The sequence below is a fragment of the Mus caroli genome, unplaced genomic scaffold (genome assembly GCF_978045245.1).
Source record: "Mus caroli unplaced genomic scaffold, Mus_caroli_1 scaffold_6, whole genome shotgun sequence".
Taxonomy (NCBI): domain Eukaryota; kingdom Metazoa; phylum Chordata; class Mammalia; order Rodentia; family Muridae; genus Mus; species Mus caroli.
Window position 1 is genome coordinate 32,206,002 of NW_028227261.1, and position 26,916 is coordinate 32,232,917.

General features: G+C 50.5%; 1 protein-coding gene across 3 annotated transcripts in view; it reads right to left on the reverse strand.

Moving 5' to 3' along the window:
* Positions 1–26,916, reverse strand: part of Grik3 (glutamate ionotropic receptor kainate type subunit 3) — a 219,619-nt gene that overhangs the window by 186,949 nt on the left and 5,754 nt on the right. The window contains exon 1 of one of the 3 annotated variants that reach the window (XM_029476815.2): positions 21,659–21,725. The exons of the other annotated variants lie outside the window; for them this stretch is intronic. The gene's annotated coding sequence lies outside the window, so the exon portion shown is untranslated. Of the gene's footprint in view, positions 1–21,658; positions 21,726–26,916 lie in introns of those variants that run through there. 3 annotated transcript variants of the gene reach the window in all.

Consider the following 26,916-nt stretch of genomic DNA (forward strand, 5'->3'; position numbering starts at 1 on the left):
AGAAATGTATGTGCATATATGTATGTATGTGCACTTGAGTGTACATGTGTGTGTGTGAGTGCTTTAGGTTATCTATACCTGTACCTATGCATGTGCATATGTCTAAATATATGTGCATATATATGTTTATGTGTGCACATGTTTGTACATGTGTGTATGCATGGGTGTGTTTATGCAGGTAATGTTGTGAGTATATACATGTGGTGTGTATAAGTGTATACTGTGCATCTGTATGTGTTTACATGTATGCATGCATGCATGCATGCATGTATGAATATACATGTATGAGTGTCCAGGCTTTCATGGTTACGTGTCTATGTATGTATAAATTTGGTCTATGTAGATATATGGTATGTGTGTATCTGTGTATACATACATGTGTGTAGTAGATGTGCTTATGTGTGTATTTGCCGATGCCTGTTGGTCTGTGTGTCCATGTGTGTATGTACGGGTACATATATGCAGCAGGTAATGTTGTATGTGTATATGTTTGTGTGACACTGCCCCCAGACTCTGAAGGATGAGCCTCTGGGACAATTCCTCCTTTTTATTGTCTCAACCCAAGAATGGCTGCAACAGACAAGTGGCCCTTCATCTGCCTATTGTCAGGAAAAATTGGCTGGAATCAATTGTCCTAAAGCAAAAATCGATTGCATTTGGCAGTTGTCCTCGCAAATTTAATGAGCTTATATTCAAAGCTCCCTTCAGCTTAGAATTTAACTCGGTTACTCCTGGGGCACACCACACAGATCTGCAGGTGGGAAGCTGCACAGCTCCAGCCCTCTTGGAGCCCCTTCCTGCTCCTTGTGAGGGCCCAGAAGATCTCATAAGAAAACCTTCCAGGCTAGAGTCTCCACACACCACAGATCTGCCCACTCTCCGTGGGGCAAAGAGACACAGGACTGGTTTTCAAGGGGAAGAAAAGCTGATGCCTCTTTTGCCAGTCAGAGAATGAAGTCCTTACTGGATTTCCTGATTTCCTCAAAGGAGATCCGCCCTCTCTGCCCTTCCCCAATGTGGACGGTGAGCAGACTGGGATCACGTGGTTCACTTGGTTGGTGACTTCAGGATGGATGGCTGGGGGAAGAGGAGGTGAGGCGGATGCAGAACTGCCAGGTGCCCCTGCATTTTCTGGTCCTTGCAAAGGCTAGGACCCCTGCACACCACTGCATAACCCTCTTCCAGCAAGACACTTCTGAGTAATAGCATGTGCTCGGTCGGCCATCACAGTGGGAGGATTAGAAGGGTCCGAAACAGGCTGGACACAGCTGAGTACAAGACACACATCACCAGTAACCATCACCACCGGGGCTGATGTATAAACATCTTTTTTGAGACATGGTCTAGCTTCAAACTCAAGATTCTCCTTCTCCAGCCTCCCCAGTGCTGAGATTACAGGTGTGAGCTGCCACACCTGGCTCTGAATACCATTATTTTTAATTACTTATTTAGATACCAGTATTATTAATTACAACCTGCAATTCGTTAGATATGTAGATTAACCTAGGTGTATTGATATATGACTTATAAAGAACGTCCAATTTACTGGGTGGATGTTAAACCTGCCCTCACATGGGCATGTCAGCATGGAAGGCCGGCCATCACTGCTGGTGACTGATTGGGAATGGCCTCACGGTCACATGGATGCCAAGCCCTGTCAGAGGTGGCCTATATCAGCCAGAGGTCTGAAGGAAAGAAGTAGCATTGGAAGAGCAGGCTGGCCCCCTTCTCCAGATATGCTAAACTCTAACCCAGATGGGACTGTGCCCTTGAATGGCATGGCTTGGTTCTACACTCACCTACGTGACACCTTCAGGACCAAAGTATGTCTTAGGTAATCTAGCCATGTGTTGGAAGGACGTTGCCTGTCTGAGTCCTTCATGTAAAACCCAGATGAAGGTTTCTTTTAAAATGAGGGGTTAATGGGGAAACTAACCACACTCACACACACACACACACACACACACCACACCAATATACACACACACACACACACCACACCAACATACACACACACACACACACACCACACCAATATACACACACACCACACCAACATACACACACACACACACACACACCACACCAACACACACACACATAAACACACACACACCACACCAACACACACACACACCACACCAACATACACACACACACACACACACACCACACCAACACACACACACACACCACACCAACACACACACACACACACCATCAATATATACACGCACACACATACACCACACCAACATACACACACACATACACACACACACACCATCAATATATACACACACACACACACACACACCACACCAACATACACACACACACACACACACCACCAACATACACACACCACACCAACATACACACACACACACACACACACCACACCAACACACACACACACACCACACCAACACACACACACCACACCAACATACACACACCACACCAACGTACACACACCACACCAACGTACACACACACACACCACACCAACATACACACACACACATACACATACCACACCAACACACACACACACACCACACCAACACACACACACACACATACACACACCACACCAACGTACACACACCACACCAACGTACACACACACACACCACACCAACATACACACACACACATACACATACCACACCAACACACACACACACACCACACCAACACACACACACACACATACACACACCACACCAACATACACACACACACCAACATACACACACACACACACCACACCAACATACACACACACACACACCACACCAACATACACACACACACACATACACACACCACACCAACATACACACACACACACATACACACACACAACACCAACGTACACACACACACCACACCAATATACACACACACACATACACACACCACACCAACACACACACACACACACCACACCAACATACACATATACACACATACACACACCACACCAACATACACACACACACACACACACACACCAACATACACACACACACATACACACACCACACCAACATACACACACACACACACACACCAACATACACACACACACATTTTGAGGCTTCCTGAGCAATTCCCCTCCTCTTCGACTCTTCCTGCCTTCCTCCTAGAATACCCCAAACAAGGTACCTAGGAGCCCCCATAGCTGTCACTCATCTCCCTGGCAACCCTCCTCACCCACAGGCTGCTCAGATCCTGCTTCTGCCCCACACTGCCCCTGCAGAGGAAGAGGCAGGAGCTGAGTGGCACCAGCCACCTGTCAGGACCCCAAAACCAACATGAGGGACAGCAGTGGAAGAGAGGAACCTACGGTCAACTCTGCCTTCTCCTTGCTCCCATCTGCTGCTCCTGTAAACTTCATGACATCTCGATTAGATGAAAACTCTTCCCATCACAGTGTAGGAAAGCCAGCCGCTCTAGACTAATCCTCACGCCCAATGCTCTCTCTCACAAGCCACAGGCCCTTCTCCAGACGTTTTCTTATCTATAAAGCAGAGTCGATAATCCCATATGATCTGGATATCACAGGGGTGACGAGGGAAAGGCACACAAAGGGCTTGGGCAGGGATGAGGGACAGGAAGAGGGTTGTTCCTGCGACTGTCCCTTCTGAGAACCAAAGTAGCCTAGGAATGTGGATGACTGGAATGGATGCCCCACCACGAGGCTCCCAGGCCCTCCCTCCTGACCTTCAAATCGGCAGGTAGCCAGTGTAAAAGATGTCTCCGGGGCCAAGAAGGAGTCTTTGGTCATTGTGCTCTGTCTCTGCCTATCTGCCTGTCCATCTCTGTGTGTGCATCTGTGTGTGTGTGCTTGCTCTGTGTGTGTGTGTCTCTCTGTGTGTCTTCATGTGTGTGTGTTTGTGTGTGCGTGTGTGTGTCTGTGTATTCTCTCCCTCTATGCGTGTGTATGTGTTTGCATGTGTGCGTGTGTGTTTGTGTGTGTCTGTGTGTGCATCCTCTGATGTCTTCCATGGGACAGCAGTGGGAACAGCCATTATCTGCATGGCCACAGACCACTCCATGTTCAACCCCAGTCTGCCGGGCCCACAAGTGCAGAGAGCTAAAGTAGGAGAGCACCATCAGTTGTCCCCAGAATGGCAGAGAGTGGTCACCTCTCTGGACAGCTGAAGCCTAACCTTAACCCTGGATGAGGCACACAGTTCCTGCCTTGCTTCTAGGCCTCAGGCTCACCTCAGAGTCCTGCCTAGCAGCTGCTTCCCCCAGGACAGTGTCTGTGATGACAGAGGCACAGCTGTGGCCACCCGAATTCACTTGCTGCCCTGGACCTCTGATCTCCCACTCCCAGTCCCTGCTCTGAGCTCCACCAACGTTAGGCCCTAGGTTGTGCTTCTGTGGGGTTCTACTTAACATGCGCCCACCCAGATGATGCCAGCCCCTCTGAGCCCCTCAATCTGTCCTGAGCAGATGATGCATGCATGCACTGTCCCCCACCTGGGGTGACATCTCTTCCCCTCAGGGCTGGTGCTGTCCCATCCTCCATAAGCCGCAGAGGAATTCAGAGGGGTTGAAGGTCACAGGCTGAGGCATCTTCTTTCCACAGACCTCAAGGAGTGTCAGCCATTCGATAGAAGCAGCTGTACCTTGCCCAGCAAGGAGGACGCTGGACTGGTCCACCACAGAGGATCAGGTAGGGTCGAGGATGAGTGTACACAGGGGTGGGAAGCTGCAGATGGCCAAGGCATTCTTCACTTCTTAGCCATTAGGTCAGCAGGTATTAACAGATCACCTAGAGTTCTATTTACCTTCCAAGGTTCCCGTTGCCGATGAAACAAATGAAACCTGTGCCCCTGTGAAGGGTTCGTCTCAGAGGGGCTTAGGGCTGTTACTGAAGATGGAGAAGGAGGTGGATCAGATCACAGAAGGTCCTGAATGTCAAGCTGAGGCTGGGCTTTATAGACGATAGGGGAGCCCTTGAGGGTTTTTGAATGAGGGTAAGATGACATATAGAGCCATGTCAGAATAGCTGGCACAAGTCACAGAGTTCTGGACCAAAGGAGCAGGGGAGGCGAACTTAAGCCTATGGGGGTGACTTGAGGACACAGAAGGCCCTGAGGCTGGAGGCTGCTCTCTCTGTGTGTCCTCTCTCTCTCTGTGTCTGTCTCTCTGTCTCTGTCTCTGTCTGTCTGTCTGTCTGTCTGTCTGTCTGTCTGTCTGTCTCTCTCTCTCTCTCTCTCTCTCAGAAGGCCGTGTTGTCAGAGTCTGTGGCCCTGTCCTCTCCTGCCCCCCTTAGAGCCGTCCATAGAGGAGTCCCAGACCTTGGAGGGACTCTCTAGCATTCACTAGGGAAAATGACTTGCCTCAGCCCTAGAGGCTTAGTTCTGTAGGAAGAGCAGTGACCTTAATAAAACTTGGAGGGACAGAGGGACTCAAAGGCCCGATGAGACCTAAATATAGCATCAGGCCACACGTAGTTGAAGCTACTCGTGAGCAGAGGCTGCCAGCTCCCACAGGGACCGATGCCTCCAGTATTGCAGCAGCGGGGCCAGAAAGGGCCGATGATCTTTCTCTACACGTGGAAACAGGAAAGATTTTCCTGTAAAACCTCACTGTGAAATGTGAAAGGAGGAGGCAGCTAGGCCGGGGAAGGAGGACCATCACAGGTAAAGTCAGCTTTACCCAAGGGATTCCATGTGCTGCTCCTTGCCTTTGGACAAGGGGAGTCACCAGGCAGACATTATTGAGACATGGATGCTGGGCCTTTCCCTGAGTCCCTGGCTGAGGGAGGCTGGTTGCCTCTGCCTTCAGTGAACCAACCACTCAGCCAGCGGATATGGATAGGCAACAGCCTATTCTGAACATCTTTGCTGGAACCCATTGGTGTGCCCCCTTTGCAGGTGGAAAAACTGAGGTCTGGGCTGGTTATGGAACCCATTGGTGTGCCCCCTTTGCAGGTGGGAAAACTGAGGCCTGGGCTGGTTAAGGAACATTATCCAAGTGTCACCACCAAGATTTGAACTGAGACCTATCCACATCCACAGGAGTAGTTAGGACCAAGGCACTGTCCATGGTTCTGAGCTACAAGCGCTGGCCGCCACACTGCCCTGCAGGCATGCCTTTTTAAAGAGGTTGTGAGAGGCTCTAAGACTGTGAAGCAGATTGTCAAAGGAGTAGGCCCACATCACTGTCTCTAAGGCCTTTCTAGGGAAAGAGGGAGGCGCAGAGAATGCAGGCAGGGAGTACCACTGCTTAGAGTGTCACATGCACAGGGCAAGTCAATGCTTCGGTCCCCTGTGAAAGACTACAATGATCACAGCTGATTTGCTTATGAGGCACAGAGAAAATGGTAGCTGACTCAAGGTAGAGAGGAAGCAACAGAGGGGACCCAGGTGTCAGCAACCCCTCCCTTGATAACCTCTGGGTTCTGTGGAGGTGACGGTGGAGCAGTGATTGACTTGGAAAACCTCCTGGATCGGAGGCCTGACCTTGGTTGACCACTGTGATGGTGTGAATAGGAATGGCCCCATAGAGTCATGTGTTTGAATGCTTGGCCCTTAGGGAGTGGCACTATTAGGAGCTGTGGCCTTGTTGGAGGAAGTGTGTCACTGTGGGGGTGGGCTTTGACGTCTCATGTGCTTCAGCTATGCCCAGTGTGGCACACAGTGTAACACCCAGTCTCTTGCTGCCTGTGAATCAAGACATAGAGCTCTCAGCTCCTTCTCCATCACCACGCGACCTACACTCAGCCATGCTTCCCGCCATGACTACAATGGACAAACCTCTAAACTGTAAGCCAGCACCAATGAAATGTCCTTATAAGAGTTACGGTGGTCATGGTGTCTCTTTACAGCAATAGAACCCTAGCTGAGACAACCTCAGAAGGAAGAGAAAGATCTCCAAGGACAGAAGCTTAGAGAGTTAAATGCAAGGTGGTATTTGACAGCCGTGAGGTCTGGGGCAGAAAATTCTAGAAGATAACACAGGGGCAGCCCCCACACAAACTACCTACACCTACTGTGCACCAGGCTCTGGGTGAAGCACCCCTCCCTTTACATCTGTCTCCTTTGCTTTGTCCTGTGTGATGTCTGCCTGTGTGTGTGCACAGGCACACGTGCTCAGACTTTACCCTGGTGCTGGGGACCTGAACGTGGGTCTTCACACTTGTGTACGGCAAGCGCTTTAACCACTGAGCCATCCCCCTGCCCCACAGGTGAAGCATTCTTGAGACAATTTCTCTGCGCTGCCAACCAGCTATGGTTGATGCTGTTCACAGCGGAGGAAGGACCACCCTGGGGGCAGGGAAGGAGCTTGGTCCTGGGCGGCTGAACACAGAGGGAGCTGTGGAAGGCTCAGGAAGGCTCGCTTGGAACGCTGCCCAGGCCTTCGCTGTGGCAGCAGCAGGGGTGAACTTCCGGGAAGCCGGCCCTCCCAGCCTGGGCTGAGGTGAGCCTTCCCTATCTAGCCAAGCATCTTTCTCAGACCAAGGAACAATAAGCACCCACATCTTTCCTTAGGCTGTACCCAGCACCCAGAGAGGTCTGTATGAGGAAGAATTTTGTCTCCACTGTCCCAGGGACTCAGTGTCCTGCAGGGACAACAGAATGGGAGAGAAGGAGACCCAAGGTTTCAGGGGTAGAGAGTCCTGGGGCTGCTTCTGGCCCTAGCTTTTGTGTAGTTTCATCCTCTCAACAAATCTTTTCTCCACCCTGTGCCCCAACTTGCTCCTCTGTACAAGGGGAGCAAGAAGCCACACCGCTCTGAGCCTGGGTAAGTACTGATGACATTATAGAGCTGTCTGGGGCAGTGCTGTGCATAAGGTTGGAGCAGGCTGTGCCCAGGCTGTGCACGGAAGCTTACTCTCGATTTTCTGTGTCATAGTGTGTGTCTTGTCATAACTAAGGGTTGCGGTGGTGAACAATGGATTCCCTTCCTTCCTTAGATGTCCGGTCAAGTTCCCACCCTGCCTCTTCCTTCTCACCCTTCTGGTTGGCCCACATGAAGCAGAGATCCAAGGCTTGGGCAGGCAGCATGGGGCACTGATGAGCTGAGCCCCCGCTCTCCTGTGCCTCACCCAGGGGTCTGTCCAGCTTGCTAGGACCCAGCCAAACTGCTACCCCAGTGCACACACAACCCTTCCTCACACAGACCTTTCTGAGTGCTGGGTACAGCCTGAGGAAAGATGTGGGCAGTTATTGTTCCTTAGTCTGAGAAAGATGCTGGCTTGGTAAGGAAGGTTCACCTCAGCCCAGCCTGGGAGGTCAGGATTCCCGGAAGTTCACCCCTGCTGCTGCCACAATGAAGCTGAAGTCAAAAGATGCTGTCCCTGACCGGCTGAGACAGGCTGACTGCTGTGACGCAGCAGGGAAATGAATGGCAGTTACACACTGGCCTGAATCCAAGGACATCAGAAAACTACAGCAGCTCCAACTTTGATCCCAATTCTTCCTTTCAAAAGGAAGAGGGAAACTGCAGTCGAGTTATGGCTTGGAATCTGAAGCAGTGTGGGGTCAAATCCACCAATGCTGAGTGGCCCTGAAAAAAACAAAACAAAACCGTATACCCTTGAGCTTCAGTCTTTCCATCTGCAAAATGGGCATGCAATAACAACGCTAACCTCATATTGTTGTGAAAATTAAGGTGTCTGATCAATGTGTAGCAATCCTCCAGCAAACATTAAGCTATATTAATAGTTTCCACATGCAAACGAGCTAAGGATATGAGTATGCTGTGAGCCACAACTACTATCTTCTTACTATTTACGGAAAGAGGAAAATTGAGCCTGGGAGAAAAATATCTTTTCCTCTTTTATTTAAGTACAGAATCTAAAGAGCTAGGGCTGAAGTAGTAATAGACATGTATAGTTAGACCAAGGTGAATGTGTGTGAGTGTGTGTGTGTGTGTGTGTGTGTGTGTGGTCCATTCGCGCAGAGCCAGAGTTCGGGGAAATGTCAGATTCTTGGAGAAGGAGATTTTAATTAGGTTAGAGTTGCCTCCAAAAAAGTACTAAAATTAAATATGAATCCATAATGCATGGCATCATAGCTAATGGTATGCAAATGGGGCCGGGCCTGGCCAGCTGCAGCAGGAACTTAGGCGATCGAGGTAATTGGGAAAAATGTCCCTTGGCCCAAAGCCACAGTCCTGGGGATGTTGCGGGAGAGAGCAGGCCATGGGTGTTGGGCCCAGAGGGGTAGCTAATGTCCCTTTAATGGGAGGAGAGCAGCTAATGTGGGGCCTGCAGGGGACGTGCCACACCACTGAGAAAGGGGCTGGAGGCAGGAACAGGCTAACTCTGCAGCAGAGACAGCTGCCGGGGGCGGCTCGGGCTTCCCCTGCAGCCTGGGGCTCTGACACAGAGGAAACCACACACAGCTGGCAGCCTCAGTCCTGCCTGGCCTGCTGGGCAGCTGTGTAATGCTGAGTGCTTCCCCCATACTGGGCTCTGTTACAGGGGAAGAAAGCTAAGCTCCGCCCTTCAGTACCCCGGTTTTATCTGGGGTCAGATTGGGGTAGAAAAATATTTAGAGCTGTAAAAAGATGGACAATTGCTGTTTTCGTTTTAGCTGGAGAATAAACGAAGCTGAGTGTACTGATGGATGCCTGTGGTCCCAGCACGCTGGAGGCTGAAGTAGCAGGACTGCTGTGAGTTCAAGGTTACCCTAAGGTACATTGTAAGGCCTCGTCTGTCATAAGTAAATAAAAACTAAGAAAGTAAATAAGTAAAAGCAGAAAGCGAGTTCTTTCTATACTATATATCTATATTTCTTTATATATATGCATAAAGATTATATATAGATTACATAGATAGATACAGATATACCCTATATATATATTTCTATATATCCCTATATACTATATAATTTCTATATATTCCTATATATTTGGATCATATCCCTTGGACCCTTGCTCAGTCCTAGGGAAACTAAGGCAAAGCCAAGAAGTGAGGGGTTCAGGATTTCGAAAGTGATTCTGATTCAAGAACCTGTTCTCTTAACAGCAATGGCAGAGCAGGGTTAAAGATGCTGCTGGCTGGCACGGCGGCACACATCTATAACAAAGCCACAGTATTGGAATAGCTGAGGAAGATGGAGACGCCAGTGCCAGCCTGGGCTGATAAAAGTCTCAAAAGGGGGTTGGGGGAGATACTCTGGAGTGGAGGGGGCTCTATTCACATCGACCTGGGGCATCAGGGAAAACAATCAGCTGCCCAGATGTGCGCCCTGCCTGGTGAGGCCCTGAAACAACTGTACATTTTCAGCAGTCGCTCAGCTCCCTGGGAGTCGGTCAGTCTGCAGATGGCACCACATTCAAGCTGAGGAGACAGCCTTCCTCAGTTCCTTTCCAACTCCACAGACCTGTGACTAGCCCAGCACTCGGGAGAAATGCTATGAGCAGTGGTCACGGCAGCCTTGTGAAACCTGGGGCGTCAGAGTTGGCCTCAGTGTTCTCATCTGCAGAAGGGGAGCCTAAGAGCACACAGCATAACAATCCCATGAGCAGGCGGTGTTTTGCTCTGTGCACCAGCTCCAGGTGACACACAGTGGTTTGGGAACTACATGCAGCCGTTCATTTTATCCGAACTGGCCAACGCAGCTCCCGTGGAGCTTCCCTGTAAGACCCTGTTGCTCTCCACATCCTCTGGACTCTCTCTAGCCTCATTCATGGGCGGACGAAGTGATAAGAGCTTGAAGAAGATCGTGAGGTGTGCTGCATACCAGGACCATAGTCCACAGTACCCTCCAACCCGAGGGGCTTCCTGTCTCATAGGCACACCATGAAGGCTGCTGTTGTATCCAAGGGGTAGACCACTCTTCTCAAGTACCAAATTCAGCAATGCACACAGAAAGTTCCAGCAAGGATGAGGGACTCAAACCATATAACACTTGACAAGCAGCATTCTATGGGTCCATTCTGACTCCTGCCTCTTCCAGACAGGAGGGGAGCACGGTGCCTGCGGATCCCGGCAGGATATGGGTCTCACAATGCTCACCCACAACAGTGACAGCACATATACTCAACTGGTGTCCAAGAAAGCAAAACCAGTTCTTTGGGGGTCTGATGGGTAAATCAACTCACACCCATCCACCCTCCATGCTTTGAAGTCAGAACAGTACCTGTCTGTGCTCTCCAAACTATCAGAGCCCTGCCTGAGCAGGTCCTGGCCCAGGCAGAGGAGAAAAATATGAGTCTGGAAACCGCTGCAAGGTTTTTGAGATGGAAAAGCATTCGGGACCTTCCTTTGTGAGGGAACGAGAGCCAGAGGCCTTTGCCTATTGAGTTTTCATCAAAGTAATTTATTGATCAATACAGAGAACATGGCTAGTTCAGCGATTTTGTAAAAAATCACCATGTGTTGAATACGAGGAGCACTTTGCTGGATTGTGGCACGCAAGGCCCGGTGGGATCACCCTTGTTTTATGGCCTTCTGGGAACCCGGCCCTGGCAGTTACATCTCTGTGGCTTTATCTTCATGACACCAAAACATTTGGACGGAGAAAAAAGATGGGTCAATCTTCCAGATGTTTTGTCTACCTGGCAACAAATATCAAGATGTCTCTCGAACAAGGTCAGAACAACAAACTGGAGCGAGGGATGCTGGGAAGTGGAGTGAGTGTCAGAAAACATGCTGTTCCTTCCCCACTCCCAAGGCCACAGACCGAGCAGAAGTGAGGGGCTACATTTACTGTGCATCTGCTTACCGAGACCCCCCCAACACCACCACACGCAGCAGTGACACTTTGACACCTGGAATTTCTTCTGCATTTTCACATGAGGCTAGCTCTGTGTTCCCAGAGTGACAAAGCCACGAAAAGTGACGTACATCCCTGCACAGAGGACTTCCTGACTCAGCTCTATCTAGTTTGATTTGTGTTCCCGGGCCTCAGTTTCCTTATGTGCAAACTTAGAGGGACATGGAAAGCGCTAAATCCCTGCCAGTGAGCAGTAGCGCTCAGCAGACATCACTGCTTCTGTGGGCGGTCCCACGGGGGACAATGTGCTACAGTAGGGACCCCCGAGGGTCACCCCTCTCTCCGAGTGGGCTCCTTTCCCCTCAAACATTGGAGGGGCCCAAAGAAAGGGGTTAGTGTCTCCTCTTGCCATGGCGGCTGCAACAGGAAGTGCTAGGCCCCAGGGGAAGGCACCTGAGAGGTGGGGACCACACAGATTGGCTGCCTCTTGGGTGGGCAAGGGACCCAAGCATGATTCCCAGACACGAGGAACAAACTCTCCCAAAGGTTGAGCCTCCACTCTGATCTGCACTCTCCTAGAGTCAGGACCCCTCCCGTCCCATAGTATACTGTGGGGTCTGACGAAGTCCAGGGCTTAGACAGCATGCCAAAGGTCCCCTCCTAGTTGGTGTCAGGCCCAAGATGTTCACTCCACATCTCTGATGTGAGAGCCAATACCATCAGCACTATGTCCCCAGAATGGGACTTGTTTCCGGGCCAGGAAGGCCAGATGTCTTAAATCCCATACTGGAACAGTTGGAGGCTCAGGATCCCCAAGTTTGGATATGGGAGATAATCCGCGTATCCAACACGTATCCCAGCAGGCAGAGAAGCAAAGCCGGCCCTGAACGCCAAGAAAGCAAGAGGCCCTATTTGATCCAGAACTTAATCCACTTGCACAGAGAGCTGGAGCCGGGCAAAGAAAAAACACTGCCCAGTCTCATCTGAAGCTGCCCATACCACCTGCTCCAACCAGCCAGCGGGATGATATAACGGCAGGACCAGACAGGGTTCACAGCTGTTTGCACGGGGAGAGCCTGAGATCCTTTGTCGAGAGTTGTCCTAGCAGCCACCTTCTGACAATGTCCACAGAGCACTCCTTAGTACACACAGCCCCCACTCCTGTTATAGGGAATCCACTGGTCGGTTTGAGGTACCCAGCAGCCTGTGCCTGCCTGGAGCAGGGGACCATCTGCCTTCTAGCCACAACTTTTCCCAACTCCTGCCCAAGCAGAAGGCTTGGCTTTGCAAAACTACTGTACGGTACAGAAGGAGATTGGAAAGGGTGTATGAAAAACAGCCTATTATCCAGGTCCAATTAGTCCCTGAGACCGTGTTAGAGGGATGAGCCCACGGCCACTTTGATCAAGGCTGGCCACTTCGAACAAGACCGGTGGTTGTTAAAATGCCCCTGCTGAGTTTGACACCTGCACCTTGTCCTCCTGCCTCAAAGACACCTTCGTGCTTGGGGGGAACTCTCAGCATAGCTCCACCCAGCACGTGTTCACTTAAGGCACTACCTCCAGAAAGGCAGAGCAGTTCCCAATGAGGGGACACAGAACTGAGATCATCAGTCGCATGCTGACGGCTCCCCACCTCAGGCAGGGGCCGGTCCTATCAGGTCCATCTCACTTATGACTGCCACTCAACCACACTTACTAGGACTTATTAATCATCAAACTGGGAGCAGCCAGAGCAGCCACTGGGAACCAGCAAAAGGGTTACACTGCAGGCAGGCAGATCAGTAGCACATCTTGGGGACACCCAGCCTGGGCGTCTCACTCATTGGCTTCCTTCATCCCAGGCTCCTGTTCCTTACCCTGAAGGCAGGGACAAGTCCATCCAAGGAGACTATGAGAGTTAAGCAGAGATTGGTAAGAAGCCAGGGTACTCTCTCTATAGAATGTGAAACCCACCACAGACTGAGACCAGATCCCTCCCTGAGTTAGAGACGTTCCTTCCTGTCCCCGGAGGAGGTCGAGTCAGCCAAACAGAAGTGGGATAAGTCAGAGAGGGAAGACAGGAAGAACAGTCCTGTCTCTGCCATTTCTCCCTGAACTCCACTAAAAGCCAGCTTGAAGCAGGACACAGGGCATCCTGTCATGAGGAGTGATTAGAAAGCAAGAGAGGCTGTGGGGCGTGAGAACGTGCAGAAAGAAGAGGGCACCCAAACTATGTGGACACGGTCCAATGTCTGAAGGTCAGTTTACTAAAAATTAAATAAATGTATAACAGTTTAATGCAACTTAAAATTCAATCTGTGAGGGGGCACATATAGATTAAAAAAATTAGGTACACACACACAAATTAGGTTCACACAGAGAATTCCTTGAATGGCCCCATACACAGTGAGTGTGCTGCTTTGTTTTAATAATAATAATTTAAAATAAAATCTCTTTTTAAAAGCCTAAAACAAAAATAGCCTGAAGCAAGCAAGGAGGGCCACAAGACCTCCAGCAAGACCAATGGGACAGGAGAGAATTTCGGTAGCCATGCCTGCTCCTAAAATGGCTGGGGGTGGGCTCCAGACAGGCTTGGGCCTGGGGATGAGATGTGCTTCCCCGAAGGCTTCCCAGAGCAGGCAGGGCTTCTGCTAGGTTTGCAGTGTGAGGAAGAAGAGATGAAATGGAAGTTTTGGAGAGAGATGGCACTGAAAGCGAGATGAAGCTCAAGATGCACAGCATCCGAGCTGGAACCGCTGCACCCCCAGCCGGGGTCTCAGCAACACACCCTGTGGCTGAGAGGTCGGGGTGGAGCAACTGCCATTCGTAATCCAGAAGGACCAGTAAGGATCCCGAAGGGCAGCGCCTACCCTCCCAGGGTCAGGCCCTGAAACTGGGACAGATGCCAAGATGAAGTGAGTCCAGGGAGGACTGCTGAGGGGGCCAGGCTAGAGCAGGAGAAAGAGATGGGCAGGAGGAACAGAAGCAGGAACCACTGTGGGCATTGAAAAGCCCTCTGGCCAACTTCTTGCTAAGGAAACAGATACACGTACATATACACACATTGAGAGGCACACCCCCCCCCATCCTCTGAACAACCCATACACACACACACCCACACACACACCCTTTGAACACCCTGATACACTTACACACACACACACACACACACACACACACACGCACACGCACACGCACACGCACACGCACACGCACACGCACACACCCTCTGGACACCCCTGTCAGTAGGGCAGGCCAGGCCAGTGAGTTTCCACATCTTTTATTGGAGGTAACAATAGCAACAATGTGTCAGAACACTGCACTGGGCCCCCACCTCTGTAAGATAGACAGCTACAAATTCTCATTAGAAGTTAAAAAACAACATTTAAACAAAAGAAATAAGTAAAAGTGCTTTGCCACAGAAGTAACCAAGTTTCTGCCCCTCTGCTGCTAAGCAAAGCAAAGCTGTGTGGGCTGAGCTCTCTGCAGGAGTTAGCCAAGGTCCTTAAGATCCTCATCATGAGGCAGGGCTGCATCCCACCTCTTAAAGGTGCTACGAGCATGACATGACTCTCGGGGACATTCTTTGCACAGTGCCTGGCATGGGCTAGGTTCAGCAATAGGTCACTCTTGTCGGTGGGTCACTGTTGTCTGGATTTGTCATGTGACACTGTATTCACAGAGCCATCTGGAAATTAAAAGTGGATGGGAAGGAAATGCAGTCCAGGCAGATCTCACAGAGTCCCTTCCCCGGGAGACCTCAGCATGGCCTCTCACATATGGCCTCTCACTTGCCCTGTGGGCTGTGCTCTCTCTCCTCTGCTCTATCTGCTAAAGAGAAGTAAGATTGTTCCATGCTCAGCATACAGAAGGGCTCCTCACCCATCCCCAAGCTCCAGACCCCAGGAAGATGATAAGGGCCAAGCCAGACAATGACCCCGTCACTTTCTTTCTCAGGCTTCCCTGCCAGATCGTTGGGAGGCCCTGGTACTCACTGCAGACCCAGATGGTAGCCAGAAACATCAGGTGCTGCCTGAACACCAGAGGGGCAGTGAGGTGGGTAGTCTGCCATCTTTTCAGGGCTTGTTCTTGGGCAGCAGAGGACAGAACTTATTGTAGATTTTCAGTTCAGAGTAGGAGCTGTGAATGGGGCTGGAGGCCTAATGGCATCCATGTTGCACAAGGTATTGAGGAAGCCTAGAGACATAAACATAGAGCTCTCAGAAGGGCCAGGAATCCCACACATAACCAGCCTGCATCCACTACTTAGATCCAAGGCTAAGGGACAGACAGAGATAAGGGACAGTCAGGCCTCTGGGAAGAGACAGTGACTCAGGAGGCTCGCTCTGTAAAACAACCGTCATCCACCCACAGAAGGTGTTCCCTTCGTCACCTGGACCTCTGAAACAGCATCCAACGGGCGTCGGGCTTCCACTGAAGTCGTGCCCCACAGCCACCAGGATGATGTTTCAGAGATGTGACTTTGGTTCCGTCCCTCTCCCTCACAAAGTCCTCAGTGGCCCCCCAGTGTCCTCGGGATCCGGCCCAGAGTCATTGCTGTGACTCAGACATCCTTCAGGAGGGTCACCTGGACGCTTGTCCATTAATGTCACTCAAACATCCTCCAGGAGAATCACCTGGACACTTGTCTCTACCACCATTGCTCACACTTGGACTTCATTGAGGTTTTCAATGTTGGTTTGAAATGTTTGAAACTGCTGGTATTTGATTGTGCTTGCCTACAAAACTGGTCGTCTCACCCAGGGTAGCTGACACCACTGCCAGCCCCTTGGGTATTTGAGCACATTATAGCTGCTAACTGAGAACTTTTCTGTCACTCCTCCCCCCCCACCCACCCTAACTGCCCTCTCTTGCTGCTTTAAGTCTCCACCTGATGTCATTTTCTTAATCCCGAACTTTACTCCTGGAACTCGCTTTGATGCCTGCCTCTCCTGCCAGACTATGAGCTTCGGAAGGACAAAGATCCTGCCTGCCTTGCTCACCTTGGCACCTGGCACAAGACTGACCCACAGTGAGTACAAACTAAAGCCACCCGTTGTGAGCCACCACCCTGTGAATGAAGCTCCGGCTCTGATGATTTGCCACCTGACCTCAGGACTTCTGTCTCAGACACCCGTCTCTGCTCCTGTAGAAGGAAGCTCCACACATCAGAGATGGGAGCCAAGCACGCTTGCAACGACATCTCCCAGAGTTTCAGCTGGCTACAGCCACCAGTTCCTTCACTGACCCGTGACACTGACAGCATCATCAAGACGGACCACGGAGGTGACAGAGTGTGAGCTCTTGAGTGTTCTCGACAACCGCTTTCTCACAAGAGTTTGGCCTCTGTGGGGTTAGCATAAGCTAGAGCTGGCACGGCTTTGCTCTTTTCAGGGAACTCAGAAAACCTGGATGTCCTCAGCAGCCTTAGTCATACAGCTGGGCAGACTGAGAATTTCAAGGGGAGAGAATCCCGGACTCTTCTGTGACATCATCATCCAAGCTGTGTGTGTCTTTATTACGGGAAGCCCACCAACCCCATGAGACAGTTTACTGCATCTTCAAATAGCACTGAGCTGATACTGGTCAGCACTCACTGGTCTCAATCCTGCAGGGACCTCTCAGGCCCCCAACACACACACGCACTTGCTATAGACCTCAGAGACTTTTTTTCATTACATTTTTATTTATAGATCCTGGAGTAGGGTGCACACGTGGAGGTCAGAATACAACCTGTGGGTGTCAGCACTCCTTCCACCATGTGGGTCCTGGGTCCTGGACTCAGGTAGGCTTGGTGTCAAACACCTTCACGGCTGAACCATCTCACCAGCCTGAACTTAGAAAACTATAAACAGTCACTCTTGCCTTCATGTCTTTAGGTTCCTGTCCTTCTCTTGTGTGTGTGTGTGTGTGTGTGTTTGTGCATGCATGCATGTTCATGGATGCATACTTGTGTGTTAATAGGTGTTCGAACATGGATGTCAGAGAACAATTTCAGATGTCATCCTTAGGAGTGCTACACACTTCCTTTGAGACAGTTTATCGCCAGGGTCTCCCGCTGTCCTGGAACTCAGTAAATAGAATAGGCTGGCTGGCCAGGGAGCTCCGAGACCACCCTTCACCACTTCCTCAGCACTGGAATCACGTGTGTGCGCCACCACATCTTGCATTGTCTATGCAGGTTCTGGGAATCAAGCTTGCAAGGCAAGAGTTCTCCCAGCTGAACCATCAATTTCCTTGGCATGATTCAGGTACTCAGTCTCCAAAGCTGTATAATGGGGACAGCACACACTGCCTCTATTCCCCCTGGGTAGCAGGGACTGATAAAAAGAAAGCACTGCTTCTGAGCTGGAAGGGGAGTTTACAGGTGGCTTGGGTCGCCCTCGGGCTCTCTGTCCGGTCTCAGCAGCAAAACAGCTCACAGAAAAACATGTCCTTGGTCTGATGAGCCAGGCTGTTAGACCGTCTGCCCTCCCCAGCCCCAGGGAGATTGATGTCTGAACTGACGGATCACTCCAATGTATTAGGTAGATAAAGAAATTGATTATTCCATAAATCATTGTCTCCATGAAAAAGGGACCAATTTTTAAAAAAAGAAAATATTATAAATCTGTCCAAACCCCTGTGAGGGAAAGTGTGTAGCCATTTCAATTTAATTGTCTGAGAGCTTCTTTGCTGGAGCTCCAAAAAGAAAAGATGTGGGAATGAATGAGTCTCTAGCTAGAGAGAGGTTCCTGTGCCCTAAAGAAAGGCCAGGTCATGCCCTGACCCAGAGAGCTTTATTTACCCTGCAATAGGAAGAATGCAGATAAACTGGAAGTAACAGAGAATTCCATCCCTCAGACACTCAAAATATGATGCTGGGGGCTTGGGAGACAGTGCAGTAAAGTGTTTGTTGCATAAGCATGAAGACCAGAGTTCAGATGCCCAGCAGCTGCGTAAAAGCCAGGTACGGACGGCTACGAACATCTGCAGCTCCAGTGCTGGGAGGTGGAGACAAGCAGCCCCAGGGTCAGACTGTCAGTCAAAATGGCATGCTCCAGGTTCAATGAGGAACACCATTTCAAAAACTAAATAGAGAAACAACCAAGGAGGACATCCAAGCACTCTTGCATAGGTCAGTTCTCTCTCTCTTCTCTCCTCTCCTCTCTCTCTCTCTCTCTCACACACACATACACACACACACACACACAGCTAATTTCTCTCTCTCTCTCTCTCTCTCTCACACACACCCACCCACACACACACACACACACACACAGCTAATTTATTCCCTTCTAGAAAAGTTAGATAGAATTCTGTCCAAGGGAAAAATGAATCCTGGAGGGGGCTGGAGGGGGCTGGAGGAGGTTGCAGGGGGGCTGGAGGGAGCTGGAGGGAGCTAGAGGGGGCTGGAGGGGCTGAAGGAGGTTGCAGGGGGGCTGGAGGCTGGAGGGGGCTGGAGGTTGCTGGAGGGGGCTGGAAGGGGCTGGAAGTTGCTGGAGGGGGCTGGAGGAGTTAGAGGAGGTTGCAGGGGGCTAGAGGGAGCTGGAGGGGCTGGATGGGGCTAGAGGAAGTTGGAGGGGGCTGGAGGATGAATGAGGCATAAGAATTCCTGGTCGAAAACAAACTGAAAAAAATTATCTGGAAGGGGCAGGAGGGCAGAAGCAAAGAGGAGCTGAGAAAGATGGGCTCCCCTCCCATGTCTGCAGTGTGACATGGAGTCCAGCTCTGAGCCACTCCGAGCTTCCTTACTTCTCCCAGAATATAGAAAAACGAGGAAGCTCCAAGCACAGGGCTCTGATGTGGGCTGTACACACCTCAGTGTGAGAGACCATGCTGTCATCACTACCTGGATCTCCCATGATGCCCCTGAAATGCTCCCGAGCTCAGGCTCAGGACGCAGCTGCACCCCAGCCCTGCAGTCTGCGCTCTTCAACACGGAGTGGGCGCTCCACTAATGTTTGGTGAATCAATGAGTCAGCCCAGAGTCCATGTGAAAAGGACAGGAAATAAACACAAAATTACAAACAGCATAAAAATAGCCACATTTCCAAAGCAGGGCTGTTTTTTTTTTTCCTTCTGCTTTCTTAAGGGAAGGGAAAAAAAAAACAATCCCTTGATGCTGACATTTTTCAAGCCAGAGTCTCCAAAGCAGCCATAACTGAGACTGCCATCCACTCTCACAGCATGTTCTAGGTCTTTCTATCTGCTCTAGGGACCATCTTGCCTCTGAGATTCCCAGAGTCCAAATGGCAAGTCCTCTGTTATTCTGACATGTGGGGTCTTCTTTGTCTCTTTGGGTTTTAATGCAAATGCTCCCAGCCAATTCTTGGTCCCCTGGTGATGGACAAATCCTCCACCTCTCTCACATCTTCTTGTCTAGGATTGGCCTCTGTGGTACCCACCCATCATCACCAGGCTTCTCTGACACATCCAGGTGATGATGCAGGGGCTCTTTGAGGGAATGCTGCAAAGCTGAGACACACTGGTTTCCCATCACCCGAATGAATAGTAATTTTATTTATTAGCAGAAAATAAGGTTCCATTACAGGTGTGCAGGGCTCCACAGCTCAGGAAACAATAAAACAGAAAACACGTTTAAGAAATCACATTTAGCAGGATAAAACTGCATTACGGAAGCCCACTTACCAAATGCAATGTGAAAGACGACGCCGGCAGGCCAAGCAGAGACTCGTGGTATCAGGTGTAATATCTGACAGGCAGATGTTCATGCGTTTTGTCATCTGCTCCCGCTCCCTAGCAGGCACGCCGTACATGGCGCCAAAGATTTAAGAACAGTTTATGTGGAAGGGGAAACGGGGAGGAATTCTACCCAGAGGCTGCATCTTCCTTAACCGTGAGTTACTGGACTCTAACAAAATTCCCAGTGTTTCCTCACCAGATGTGGGCTTCTTAAAGACAGCTGTCCTGTATGCGACTAGCAGAGCCCTAGGGGACCTGCACCGGAAGGCAGAAAAAGACCTGTTTAGTGTGACCTTAGCTATACCAGGACTAGAAAGAGAAGCCCTGGAACAACACAGAGCTTAGTGCCCTGATCCAGAAGCAGGCCGCTCTCCGTGGTGCTGAACACAGTGACTCCGGAAGATCCTGCAAACGGCTGTTATCTGGGAGGAGCTTCATCAACACTACACACCCAATCTGTATTCTCTCTGTGTGCAGAGGTCAGGACTAGTTGTCAATGCCCCAGCCTTGCTTTCAACACAGCTCACCAAGAAGCACAGAACAGGTCACTTCTCGCATCCTCAGTATCCTTATCCACGACATCCCAACACTGGCCATACCTCCACTAGTGGTCTGGTTCTTCCCTGGACCCTGATAGCATCAAACACTACGACCTAGTCTCCTCCCATGTTAAAAAAAGGACTTCCCAGATTCAGCTGGGAGACCCAGGCTCTACTTCTCTTAAGTCAGGGCCTCAATCTCCCTGACAGAGGCTTCACTAACCCTCGCTCCCCAGGGATCAGCTGTAATTCAGTTTAACCTGAGTGTTCCCCCATATTTTATTTACTGATTCGATGTTACGAGACATCTAAAATAGACGGCTGTCACCTCTATTAAACTGGAGGAAAAATGGCCTTGTCAGCAACAGGCTCTTGCTGCTCATGAAGTGTTGCCTGCTTCCCTAAGGAAGGACATGAGAAAATGGGAGGGCCTAGCTCTAGAAGGGGGCTGTTCTCCTCTGCTATGTCTGTGAAGGCCATGGGGGGTGTTATGTCATGAACTCATCACTCGCAGCTATACCATGGTGGCAGACAGGTCATCTAGACACTCAGGAAGGGAGACCATCACCAAAATCCTGTTTCCCTAGTGATCAGGGAAGACTGCTGTCACACGCTGGGCCTGGGACAAGGAACAGCTGCCAAGCTTCCGCTTGGTAAGCTGGCTCTACAGAAGCAAACCCCCTTGGGACATCTCTGGCGAATACACGGTACATGTACACACATACGAACACTTAAAGCTCTCAAAGAGAATGATGCTCACCCTGAGTCTCCAGGATGACGGCTCACCTCCACGTTACACCTCAGCTGTCAGTCTGCTGTCTACACATCCCAGCAGGATCCAGAGAGGGGGTAAAGAAGGGAGACTGGCAGTGGTGCAAGTGGCTCAGCCGTAACTCTGCCTGACAGCCGCCCTTGAGTGATCAACCTGTTAAGGACCAGACGACACAAGTTCATATCCTTAGAGTGGCTCCCAAGAGAGAAGCAAAGATGCCGAGGAGCAAGTGGGAAGGAGAGAGGTGAGGTCAGAAAGGCATAGGGGTCATGACTGCATCCTCACTCTCTTCTGGAAATGGACAACTGTGTCTCTCTCAAGGGGAGAGCCATCAGGATACGAACCAGACAATGGATGGGATGTCTGTCTAATCCTGGGCTTAGAAAGGAAGGGTTCACTGACCCCAGCCACTCCGGTGTAACCCAGTAGACTAGACGACGAAGGTCTTGCTATAGAAGAGACCAACCTGAGACTTGGGAGAATACCAGAGGCCTCACAAATACCCTGACTTGAGTGAAGAAGGCAGGTTGCTCATTAAATCCTCAGGGATGAGATAGGAAAGGCAATGAACTGAATGACAAGGCAGTTAGGTGGCCTTCTGTCCACGTGACCATCATCATTCGCCCAGTGTTTACTCATCCTCTATGATGGGCCAGGCACACACTGTGCTGGATACAGAGTACAGCAGAGAGTGCCCCGTGCCCCTCCCCGTGCTTGTTATCTCTACAGTGACTGAGAACAACACAGCGAGCACTTCACCCAGGACAGTGAGAGGAGGCTCTGGAGGACTAGCAGGAGGCAGTGGAAGATCAAGAAAGGCTTCCTGGAGGAAGAGACATGTTGGCAGAGAGGCGAGTATAAGGAGAGGTGGGGCAGATCAAAAGCAGGGCAGATGTCAGGGGTCAGGGCCGAGAAGCAGAACATTCTAGGAGACCTCAAGCATTTGCTGGAGAAGAAGAGGGGATGGGAGGTGAGGATGAGCCGTGCCTGAGTCCAGAGACTCTGGCCACTGCCAGGCACTGATGTCAGCCAAGTCCTGCAGCAAAACAGACATGGCTGAAGAAAGGGAAGGCCTGTCATCCCAGGCTCTGATGGCATGTAGCATGCTACACAACATGACAGGTAGTCCCCAACACTTTACTGCTCTGAACAGGGGTCCCTACTTCCAGCCCACAGGCACATCATCTCTAAAGACCCCAGGAAGGAAGCCACAGAGGAAGGGGATGGTGACATTTATACCCACTTTCTGCGATGGGAGGTGTGGGAACAGGCTTGGGTGGTCCACCAACAGTGAACAAGAGAAAAACCACAGGAAGACTCAAAGGCAGGAGATAAGCGACAGACCCTGCCTTGAGGACGAAGGAGGTTCTAGACTGGCAGTGAGTTCTGTGGTAAGATTTCACCAACTGGATGTGGTGGCATATATCTTTGATCTGGAGGCAGAGGCAGGTGGAGCTCTATGAGTTCAAGGCCAGCTTGGGCTCTATGGTGAGACCCTGTATCAAAAGAAAAAAAGATCCCTAGCTGGGTGGTGGTGGTGCACGCCTTTAATCCCAGCACTCGGGAGGCAGAGGCAGGCAGATTTCTGAGTTGGAGGCCAGCCTGGTCTACAAAGTCAGTTCCAGGACAGCCAGGGCGACACAGAGAAACCCTGTCTCGAAAAACCAAAACCAAAAACCAAAAACAAGAAATGTCTGAAGTAACCTGGAGTTGCATTATCAGAGGCCAAGGCTAAGATCCAGAGAGGTGGATCTGACTTCAATCCTACTGATTTCAATAAACAATCGGTATAAAGGCAGACATGCGCTGGTGGAGCTAGGCATCTTCGGGACAATGAAAATCCTTTTTATTTGTCAGGGTGGGACAGGTAGCCCACTTCAGTCGGTTTCAGGGTGATCTAACAGCAAGAGCAATAGAGAGCAGTTACTGAATGCCTACATGGGGGGAATTCTAATCGCTTCCTGTGCATTAACACACCCAATCCTTACCAGATGCCAGGAGATAGGCATGATCATTGTGAATAGTATTTTGAGATATGTAACCATTTGCCCAGATCACACAGGTTGGAATTCACAAAGATGGCCTTTAAAGTTAGTCTTTTGGATTCAAGAACCTGTAAACTTATCCACAATGATCAATAGAAAAAGTTTGTGTTGCCTTTGTTGTTTTGGTGTGTATGTGTGTGTGTGTGTGTGTGTGTGTGTACACGAGTATGCCAGGCCAGCTGGTTCTCACAAAACCCTATGATGTGAAAGCGACTTTTCCCCTTTCACAGGTGAGGGATTCTCCACTATGAGTCATCCAACTTCACACAGGCAAGCAGGCAGGAAGGAAGGAAGGAAGGAAGGGATTTTAAGGCCAGATAGTTGGATGCTAGAGCTCATGTTCCAGAGATAGGGTCCCATCACCTCCCCAGAACTGCAGGCAGATGTGTGTTAAGGCTTGAGGGAGGGCCATCTGCAGCCAACGCTGCACTAAAGAACAGGTGGGCCCTAGAAGCAGCGACCTCCCTGAGACTGCCTATGGTCTTCAGGTAGAGATGGGCTCAGCAAATCCTCAGGCCAGTAGCACTCACTTAGGCAACTCCATAGACCTCACCCCAGACCAGCTGAGTGGCAACCTTTTGGGGGTTGGGGTCCTGGCTGTCTATGTTCTCAGTGATTCTGGTGAATGCTAATACAGGAGAACCAGAAGCCCAGAGTGACCCCTGGAGTTCTCTGCAGCTTGCTTCTTCACTGGAGACAGGAAATGGGATGCTTGGAGCCCTGGGAAGTCCTTGGCTTTCCGCTCCCGCTTTTCCGCCCAATTGGGCAGCTCTTAGGAATAGCGCATTCAGTTCTGCAAAGCGGAGGCAGGGGGGCTTTGCAGAGGTCCCCGGCGTAGCCATATTTAAAGAGCTCGTTCCTGCAGTTTTTCTGAGAACTCTATAAAACCCCTTCTACCAGCAGCCTGTCTTGAATAGCAGGAGACTTAATTGTCTCCTATGGACTGGAACCCTCTTGACACAAACAGGGATCTTGGCACTTTACTCCTTTTCTCTCTGCCGTCCTTAACCACCATTCAGTACAGCACCAAAGAATCGGAGTAGAGGCTTGACACCCCCCCCCAGTTCTACTGGGTTCATTATCTCCTATCCTCACACCATCATGAGGACCCCCTCCCCAGCTTTTGCCTTCGTGTTACCTGGCATCTCTCAGAGCCAGCAACGTCTGTCCTCTGACTCAGCCACAGACCATCTCCCGTCCCTACCGACCCGTCCGTCCAAGAAACAAGCATTGAACACCCTATTTAAGAAGGGCTAGCTGACCAGAATTCCTCAGGCTAATCCCTCAAGAGCTTGCCATCCCCATCTCCTGGGTCTTCCCAGCTCCCAACACAGGCTTTTAAAAAAGCATTTCAATTAAATCGATGCAAATGCAAACGCGGCGCCCCAGGCTGCAGGTGTGTGATAAATAATGGTCCAGGAGTGTCCTAGGAAGGGCTCCTCTCTTGCCCTTGTAATTGGCACGGCGGCAGCTGGACTTGCCCATTCCACATTGGGGCACATTGGTATGTGTGCAGTGAGCAGAACACATAGGGAGCCGCATGAAGCATCAGCTTCAGGGTGAACACACAAAGCCCAGAGTGTCAGAGCCACATCTGATGGCAGAGACACGGCCTCCACCCCCAGGGAACCCTCCTCCTCCTCCTCTTCCTCCTTCTCTTCCTCCTCCTCCTCCTCTGTTATTAAGCGTTAGGCTCCATACAAAGAGATCCACACATGTTATCACCTTTAGTCCACACGGCAGCCCCGTGAAGGCAGAACTGTAAGGCTCAGCCATACATAATGTTTGTAGGTCAGAAAGAACAGACTAGACTCTCACTCCATGTTAAGACTTCTATCTCAGCTAGAGAGGAAATAGAGGCTTAGAGGGGAAGTGACTCAGCCCGGGTCATGCAGCAAGCACACAGGAGTAGGTTCACACTGAAACGCCAATCAGCTACATCTCGTCAAACCCAGACACACCCTTATTTGGAGGTGCCAAGGAAAAAAAATCCGTAAGTAAACTCAGGCATGTCCCACGAGGCCCACGCTGGCTTCTGTGTGAAAAACATAAAGAAAAAACTAGCTTATCATCCATAGACTACATCATTATGAAGCATCCATTTTGGTAGTGATGTGGGGAAGGTGGCTGGGGGCAACCTTGGGCAGATCCTTCTGTAAAGCAGATGGCAGAATCACATGCACTAGAGAAAGCCCAAATCCATTCCGGAGCCTAGCCACAGTCAAGGTCAGTAACACTCGGTATATAAAGGTTAAAAGGAGCAGAGCCAGGAACCGGTGCTGGGACTGAGCTGTGAGGAGATGAAAACGCCAGCAGGAGGGATCGCCTGGACTCCGGAGGTGATTCCAGAGAAACAGAACCAAGTCATTTGGGGGGAAGGGTGGCACAGAGGGCTTTGAGGCCTCACACTGTAAAATGTGTTAAAAGGAAAGACCAACAAAAATCAAGCCGCCTTTTCCCCTCAACTCCAGTTCCCTGGCCCCTCCTCCAGTCTCACCTCTCCAAGCCCCATTGGTTAGGATTGTGTCTGGCAGCTAAGCATCTCTAAATACAAGGACTGTGGAGTCTGAAGCTCACCCAGAAGTAGGGGAGAGTCTGGATTTAAGGAGGCACTCATTGTTGCATCACTGAGGCAAGCTCAAAGTCCTCATCTTTTGGGAGCTTCCTTAAATCCTGACACCCTACCCCAACCCCCAATCCTGGGGAACTTCACCAGACTCCAGGCTCTGAACTGGTCTCTGACTACAGGAATACTAGCAAAGACTTAATGCTGCTTGTGGGACCGACTTATGCCTTTTGAAACGACATCACAATTATCTGACTCTGAGAGACAGGCATTCTCTATTTCTCCCCCTTGCAGACAGGGAAGCTGGACAGTGACAATGTGAGGACCCCTCTGTCCGAGCCAATCCTAAATGTGTCACTGCTGCAGTAAGTGACACAGCTCCTCCATTCATGAGCAGAGCGGCAGTTGCTGACAGCAACCACTATGTCCCATGCGTTGCCCACCAATCTCGGTTTCAAACCAGATAGGCTCCATTTAGAAGATGGACATGTGACTCTTGCTTAAAAATAGAACAACATACAAACTATCAGTAGCCTGGAAAGGATGATGGAGAAAGGGAGGGGATGAGGCCGGGGTAGGAAATGGGAGGTGAGGCAGGGGAGAAAGAACAAAGAGGGCTCGTCTACCACATATCT